Source organism: Haliotis rufescens, unplaced genomic scaffold (assembly GCF_023055435.1).
Source record: "Haliotis rufescens isolate VD_foot unplaced genomic scaffold, xgHalRufe1.0.p SCAF_27, whole genome shotgun sequence".
NCBI lineage: Eukaryota > Metazoa > Mollusca > Gastropoda > Lepetellida > Haliotidae > Haliotis > Haliotis rufescens.
Genome location: NW_025963968.1, coordinates 6181795 through 6190588, shown reverse-complemented (window position 1 = coordinate 6190588; position 8794 = coordinate 6181795).

Below are 8794 nucleotides of genomic sequence, written 5' to 3'. Positions count from 1 at the left end.
GTGGGGATTCCTGGACAAACTAGGTTCCGTGTGTATCTATGGGGATTCCCCGATAAACTTTGTTCCCAATGCCTGTGTACCTGTGGGTTTTCCTGGACAAACTAGGTTCCGCGTGTATCTATGGGGATTCCCCGATAGACTTCGTTCCCAATGCCTGTGTACCTGTGGGGATTCCCCGACAAACTAGGTTCCCAATGCCTGTGTACCAATAGGGATTCCTCGACAAACTAGGTTCCCAATGCCTGTGTAACTGTGGGGATTCCTGGACAAAGAAGGTTCCCTGTGTACCTATGGGTATTCCCCAACAAACTAGGTTTCCAATGCCTGTGCACCTATTGGGATTCCTGGACAAAGAAGGTTCCGTGTGTATCTATGGGGATTCCCGACAAACTAGGTTCCCAATGCCTGTGTAACTGTGGGGATTCCATGACAAACTAGGTTCCGTGTGTATCTATGGGGATTCCCCGATAAACTTCGTTCCCAATGCCTGTGTACCTGAGGGGATTCCCCGACAAACTAGGTTCCCAATGCCTGTGTACCAATGGGGATTCCTCGACAAACTAGGTTCCCAATGCCTGTGTAACTGTGGGGATTCCTGGACAAAGAAGGTTCCCTGTGTACCTATGGGCATTCCCCAACAAACTAGGTTTCCAATGCCTGTGCACCTATTGGGATTCCTGGACAAAGAAGGTTCCGTGTGTATCTATGGGGATTCCCGACAAACTAGGTTCCCAATGCCTGTGTAACTGTGGGGATTCCATGACAAACTAGGTTCCGTGTGTATCTATGGGGATTCCCCGATAAACTTCGTTCCCAATGCCTGTGTACCTGTGGGGATTCCCCGACAAACTAGGTTCCCAATGCCTGTGTACCTATGGGGATTCCTCGACAAACTAGGTTCCCAATGCCTGTGTAACTGTGGGGATTCCTGGACAAAGAAGGTTCTGTGTGTATCTATGGGGATTCCCCAACAAACTAGGTTTCCAATGCCTGTGCACCTATGGGGATTCCTTGACAAAGAAGGTTCCGTGTGTATCTATGGGGATTCCCGACAAACTAGGTTCCCAATGCCTGTGTTACTGTGGGGATTCCCGGACAAAGTAGGTTCCGTGTGTATCTATGGGGATTCCCCGACAAACTTGGTTCCCAATGCCCGTGTACCTGTGGGGATTCCCGGACAAACTAGGTTCCCAGTACCCCATGATTGTGTACGCATGGGGATGTCAGACAATACAGCTTTCAAGTAACCCATGCTTGTGTTTTTGGACAGAAAGTGTTCCAAGTACCCTGTGCTTAAATCATGACAGTAAAAGTCCCTTGTTTGTCTTCCCATTGGGATTCTGAGGCAGAATAGGTTACAGGTCTCTGTCAACCTATATGCAAGAAATGTGACCAAACGGGTTGGTCTGGTGCCTTGGTGCGATAGTGTGTTATTGTACCAGGACAGAGTGGATCCATTGCCTAGACACAATTATTTTCAGGCCAGTGACATATGGCTGGAATGTTGATGAGTGCAGCTTAAACAACAAACAAACAAAACAATGCTTTTCTTCTTGTGTGGTTTCTAGGGAAGAGTTTGTTCCCATGATTTTCCTGTTGTGATTCCCTGGGCTATATAGATTCCCTGTATCCCATGCTTGTCTTCCCGTTTGGATTCTGGGACAGACGAGGTTCCCTGTATCCCATGCGTGTCTTCCCGTTTGGATTCTGGGACAGACGAGGTTCCCTGTACCCCATGCTTGTCTTCCCGTTTGGATTCTGGGACAGACGAGGTTCCCTGTACCCCATGCGTGTGTCCCATTGGGGATTCTGGGACAGACGAGGTCCCCAGTACCCCATGCTTGTCTCCCATTGGGGAATCTTGGACAGACGAGGTCCCCAGTACCCCATGCCTGTCTCCCATTGGGGATTCTGGGACAGACGAGGTCCCCAGTACCCCATGCTTGTCTCCCATTGGGGATTCTGGGACAGACGAGGTACCCAGTACCCCATGCCTGTCTCCCTTTGGGGATTCTGGGACAGACGAGGTCCCAAGTACCCCATGCCTGTCTCCTTTTGGGGATTCTGGGACAGACGAGTTCCCTGTACTCCATGCTTGTCTTCCCGTTGAGATTCTGGGACAGACGAGGTCCCAAGTACCCCATGCTTGTCTCCCTTTGGGGATTCTGGGACAGACTAGGCCCCCACTACCCCATGCTTGTCTTCCTGTGGGGATTCTGGGACAGACTAGGTTCCCAGTACCCCATGCATGTCTCCCTGTGGGGATTCTGGGACAGACTAGACCCCCACTACCCCATGCTTGTCTTCCTGTGGGGATTCTGGGACAGACTAGGCCCCCAGTACCCCATGCTTGTCTTCCTGTGGGGATTCTGGGACAGACTAGGTCCCCAGTACCCCATGCTTGTCTCCCTGTGAGATTTTCCGGGACAGAATAGGTTCCCAGTGCCCTTGCAAGTTCCCCATTTATAGGGGAAATAAGCGTAGTGTAGAGAATGTTCAGTGCGAAGATAACGGAATTGTCCACCTTTGGTCACCCACCCCCTAAAAGAGTTAGCTTGCTGAATGAGAAGACCCTTTGGGGTTGTCCCGTATGTCCAGCGTAACATGAAGCAGCAGGAGTTTTATCACATTCCCGAGGCAAGGGAGTTAACCGTGAAAACTTGACTTTATGGTAAGTTAACTCCCTTGCCTCGGGAAGATGTAGTTTTATCAAAGCCAAACGATTTATTAAATCACAAAAACGAATACCACCAGCGGGCAATGATAAACAATCGAATACCAACATACTCGTATTGTATTGATTCTTGTTCTAGTTAATAAAAGGGCCTGGATGTCCCAGTCGTATAAGGCGCCGCAATTCGCTATGCAGAGTTGCTACCCTTTGGCCTTTTGGAAACATTATTATGCGTTCGAGTCCCAAATTTGCTCTGATTATGTTTCTAGGTTTGTCTGCACCATCCCCCTACTCGTGGTGTCACCAAAGTTGTAAATGTCCAAAACCTGCATCCCTTACAACTTTCCTTTCGCACGAAGTTGTCAAGCCGTGATATTTAACTCAATAACCTTTCGGGGGCACGGGTGGCCCAGTCGTCTAAGGCGCCGCGATACGCTGTGCAGAGTTGTGTCCCTTGGGCACGCCAGAAACCTATGATTGTGGGTTCGAATCCCGGTTTGCCCCGATTATGTCTCTATTTTTGTCAGCACCATACCCGTGCTCGTGGGTTTCACCGAAGTGGTAAACGTCTGAGACCTGCATCACCTCGGGCTTTCCTCACACAATAAGCTGACACGCCGTGATATAACTGGAATAGTGTTAAAAGCGGCGTTAAGCCCAACTCACTAACCCACTTAATAACCTTTCAAAGGGACGTTAAACTCAACTAACTCACTCACTTCAAATATGCAAGTGGACATTTTTACTCTTTACGAAGCCTCATGGGGAGGAGTGAATTCGATCTGGAGGCTTGTTTATGATTTTATGACGTAAATAAACGGGGCTGTATAAGAGTTAAGCACCCATAAACTGTACTAGTCTGATCAGTAATGGTACAAAGTCAGTCACGCACGGCGTACTCATATGCCTTGAGCCATAATAAGGCAATATAAGATTTATTCACCCCCCTCTCGAGGAGATACACCTTCATATTGTGGCGGTTGTGTGCGATACGAACAGTTATGGTTTAGGGCAAATAACACTTCTACTGAGCATGTCAATAAATGCCAGACGATGGAATGTTGATGTTATCATTACAGATTCAATAAATCGTTAACCTGTCGCTTGGAAGAGGTCGACCTTTGTACGTTAAACTTGTAAAGACTTGTACAGAAGTGTACATTCTTGAAATCCTGGTTGTGAGCTCATTTAAATTTGTAGGTTTTGTTTATTCCAGCTATATCACGGCCTGTATGTAAAATATGTGCCAAGCAAAACAGTGGTTGATATAATGAACAAAGCCCCACCGGCGGGGTACGATGACAAGATTTCAACTGAGATGCAAAGCCTCGCCAAACATCCAGAGAATGCCGTCACACATTCCCCTGACCATAGTGATTTTATACCCCCGGCATGTCCGCCCGTCCCTATTTCGTTCCGGAGCATAACTTAAAAACCGTGAAAGATGTTTCATCCAAACTTGGTACATGTATTAGCCAGAGGCTTAAATGGTGCCTTTTGCTGTGTACAATACAAGTAATACAAAGAAACCATGAAATAGTCAAGTAGAAAGAAAAACAGTGACTCTGTTGAGAATAATCATTGGTCCAAAGAAGACTAAAGAGCGACACGGGTGGCCCAGTCGTCTCAATGCCAAATTTGCTATGCAGAGTTGTGTCCCTTGGACACGCCAGAAACCTGTGGTCGTGGGCTCGAATCCCGGTCCGCATCGATTATGTTTGTCGGTTTGTCAGCACCATTTTGTGCTCGTGGTATTCACATAAGCGGTAACGTCTAATACCTGCATCACGTCGGGCTTTCCTCCCACGTCAAGCTGACACGCCGTGATATAACTGGAATACTGTTCAAAGCGGCGTTTAACCAACCAATGTTTCCAGACAACAGACTCTCGCCAAGTACAACTCGTACACTGAAACACGTAAACCCATTACACAATAGCGACTTCACACTCATCACAGGCTATCCACACTCTTTGGTTGCGCGCCATGAGAACACGAGCCAGCATTCGACGTTGCAACGATTCTCACAATTAGCGGAACAGAGGCACACAGGACAGGGTAATCCCCCTACATACAGTCACGGCAGGTTTTCATTCATGCAGGTTTCATAGAAAACATGCAGTACGATCTGTTACTGGTATTGGGCGTTAAAGGCAAGGGTGGATCCAGCATTTTTAAATAGGAGGGGTCTCAGTCCGGACTTCTTGCAACCCTTGCAACTTGCAAACAGCCGGCTTCATGAGTCAAGCAGTATCGGAGGAGAAGCTATGTTTTACCATTTCTGCCTACTGCTCCTCAACGGCCGCAGCAATGACTGTTTTGGTTTGATCAGGAAAGTCAAAGTAAAGTTTCTTTAACATGACAACCATATGCAGAAACCTACCTTTTACCATTGATATAGTTGCCATTGCTCCAGAATGTATGCAGGGCCCAGTTCCCCAAAACGATCTTAGCGCTACGATGATTGTAAACCTATGTTAAAGTATGGGACTTACGATCATCTTAGTGCTAAGGTCGCTTTGTGGAACGGGGCCCAGATACTTATATAAAACATGGTGGAAGGCTAGTTGGTTTTGGTTTGTTGTTTAACGCCGCACTCAGCAATATTCCAGCTATATGACGTCGGTCTGTAAATAATCGATTCTTGACCAGACAATCCAGTAATCAATATCGTGAGCATCGATCCACGCAATTGGGATCGATGACATGCATCAACCAAGTCGGGGAGACTGACCACTCCATCCCGTTAGCCGCCTTATACGACAAGCATGAGTTGCTGAAGACCTATTCTACCCCGGATCTTCACGGGTGGGCAGGCCAGTAAGCGGTGGGGCCTAAGAAGCGTTTTCACCCCAATTTTGCACCTAATTTGATATTTATGTAATCTAAATGACAGCTTTTCACTTTGGTGACATCAACTATATATGCTGTAAAGTTTTGGTAACATGTTGGAACAAACATGGTAGGCCAAACTTCTAAGTGCACCTCTGCCAAATTTCAATACATTTTGATTAATAGCCAATCTCATTAAAATCAGATCTTACTTTTCGCTACCGCTAAACAAGTTTAGCATAGCGAGAACTTAGATCTGATTTTAATGAGATTGATTAATAGCCATTTGCGGATTTTTAAATATGGCCGCCGCGGATAGAAATTCTGTGTGCAAGTATATAGACACCATAGCTGGGATCACGCTCACAAAGTTTCAGATCTATAGGTTCTGTAGAGATGTCCCATATATAACATGCAACTTTCGAAATTTTGTGAGGTGAGGTGAAATGGGGTTTAACGTCGCGTTCAAGATTATTGCACTTATATAGCGACGTGCATGCACGTGTTCGGAATTTTGTGAATACGGACGCAAAATATTGCTTCATTTCTGAAACTTATATAAATAACCATGAATGTGAGCATTGATTTTGTGTTGATTTTGTTATGTAGAGTGCAAAAATGGCCTAGATTGCCTGGACTATTAGTCGCCTCTTACGATAAGCATAGTCGCCTCTTACGACAAGCATAGGTTCACGGGTTTTATTTTGTTATGAATCAGCCAAATGGATATCGTTCATCATGTCGGCCGGCGACAATGTCAGTGTGAGGACAGAGTTACTTATACTGGGTATTGACCGTGGGTTTAGAGTAGAGACACCCCTTCTATGTATATCGCCATTTATTATGTTGCTAAATGGCAGAAGGGCTAAGAGCAGTTTATCATGACGAGGGCGAGTGGTGTACACACCACGTAATCTGTCTGTCTGTGTGTGTGTGTGTGTGTTTTTGTGTGTGTGTGTGTGTGTGTGTGTGTGTGAGAGAGAGAGAGAGAGAGAGAGAGAGAGAGAGAGAGAGAGAGATCGTGTTTGTGTTGAGTGTATGGTGATTTGTGTGTGCATGTACGTGCGTGCGTGTTAGTTCGTTATAACCGTAGTTCGTAATAAACATTTATATCGTACATGGACGGGTCCAAAAACAGTTCGTAATATCCACCAGTTCGTTATAACCGTAGTTTACTATATATATAGTATATATACACGAGTGTGTGATTGAGTGAGTGTGTGTGATTGAGTGAGTGTGTGGGTGTGTGTGATTGAGTGAGTGTGTGTGATTGAGTGAGTGTGTGTGATTGAGTGTGTGTGTGTGTGATTGAGTGAGTGTGTGGGTGGGTGTGATTGAGTGAGTGTGTGTGATTGAGTGAGTGTGTGGGTGTGTGTGAATGGGTGAGTGTGTGTGTGTGTGATTGAGTGAGTGTGTGGGTGTGTGTGGGTGATTGTGTGGGTGTGTGTGATTGAGTGAGTGTGTGGGTGATTGAGTGTGTGTGGGCGATTGAGTGTGTGTGTGTGTGTGTGAGTGAGTGTGTGTGTGAGTGAGTGAGTGAGTGAGTGAGTGTGTGTGTGTGTGTGTGTGTGTGTGTGTGTGTGTGTGTGTGTGTGTGTGTGTGTGTTAATGAGTGAGTGTGTGGGTGTGCATGCATGTGAGTCCACCCTGCTACTGTGTGCCACCCGGCTGCGAGCTGTTGCATGTGTAGCCCCAGGTTTAACTGGGTCAGTTGGTCAGATAGATACAGACTCAGATAATCATGGCGCGATACATCACGTGGCCCACTCACTGACTTGTCTTGAACTGTCTTTACTCGTGAATGATGACGGGAATCTGTGGAGATGACTGCGGGGATACTACTAGCAGAGTCTGCTTCAATATAACCAAGGCTGCGTGTGTGTCTGTAGATGTATCTACCAACTTGGACCAATTCCTTGTGCAGGTGGAATCACGAGGATAAGCACTACCTACAACCAGTTTTACTATAACACTTTTTACAACACGGTCCTGACTGCCTTGTGCCGGAAATAGAACTCTTCCTGATAGTGACAAGAAGTTAAGCTGTGTCTTTTTTCGCGGATGTTATTACATAGAACTGTGGACACCAACTGTAGTGATATGTCACTGAACTTATATGTGAATTTCAACAGTACACCAGTGATAGAGAAGATGCAGCACATGTCACTTCCACGTAGCCGAGGCGGTGGGGTAGCCTCGTGGTTAAAGCGTTCGCTCGTCACGCCGAATGCCGGGTTCGATTCCCCACATGGGTACAATATGTAAAGCCATTTGTGTCCCCCGCCGTGATATTGCTGGAATATTGCTAAAAGCGGCGTAATACCCTACTCACTCCACGTGGCGGAAAACGCGTGACACGGCGTACTGGGTGTGTCACGGCGATGTTCTCGCGTGCCGTCGAGGAGGGTTATATCTGAGGACGTGACGCTCCATGCAGGGGGACCGTGTCATAACGCCACCACCTCGGCGCGATACCAATCAGTGAATATTCATAACAACACCCAAACAATAGCGCCTAATTCATCTCCCCGTCAGCAACTCACGCTGTTATCATCCGTGTTTACTCGAGTCCACACAAACCTTCATTAAATCGTGTAGAAATAATCCTGTTTGGTCCGGGATTTCGAAATGGAAACATTAACTATTCGTCGGTTAAGTCCCATGACGCGGACATTAATAGGAAAATAATCCCGAATTCCATTTGATGAACGCTAATACCCTCAAAGTAAACAAAGAGTTATAATAGAACAAACACATTCTATTTCATTGTTTAATGCATTGACATATCAACAAGTGAAGGCATTTATACGAAAACATTTCTCCGCATTCCATAGACAGATCTTAGTGTTATTGTAACTCCCTTGCTTTAGCCTGGACTTACAACAGACTTAGCGCTAAGATCGCTTTGTGGAACCGGCCTTGGTATATTTTGCGTGTGATCGTTGATCATGTTAACAGCGATAAATGTGTATACACAATATTGCGATGTAAGAATGGTAGACAAGGGACTTCGATTGTATTGAATGTATTTTTGTCTCGAACCAATCATATGCCGACATTTCAGTCTCGAATAACCCCCATCTAGGATATAACCAATTGTAGAACATAATCATTGTACATATTCCTTATTAAATATCAAACAAATCGACGTCCTCAGGTCCGTGGTCCATATACACGTTTGTTTAACGTCTACATACTTCGAAATTTACCGTGTTAATTTTCAGGTCCATTTGACATTGGGTTAATAACTTTGATATGATAACGTTACAAAAATAAACGAAATAGATAA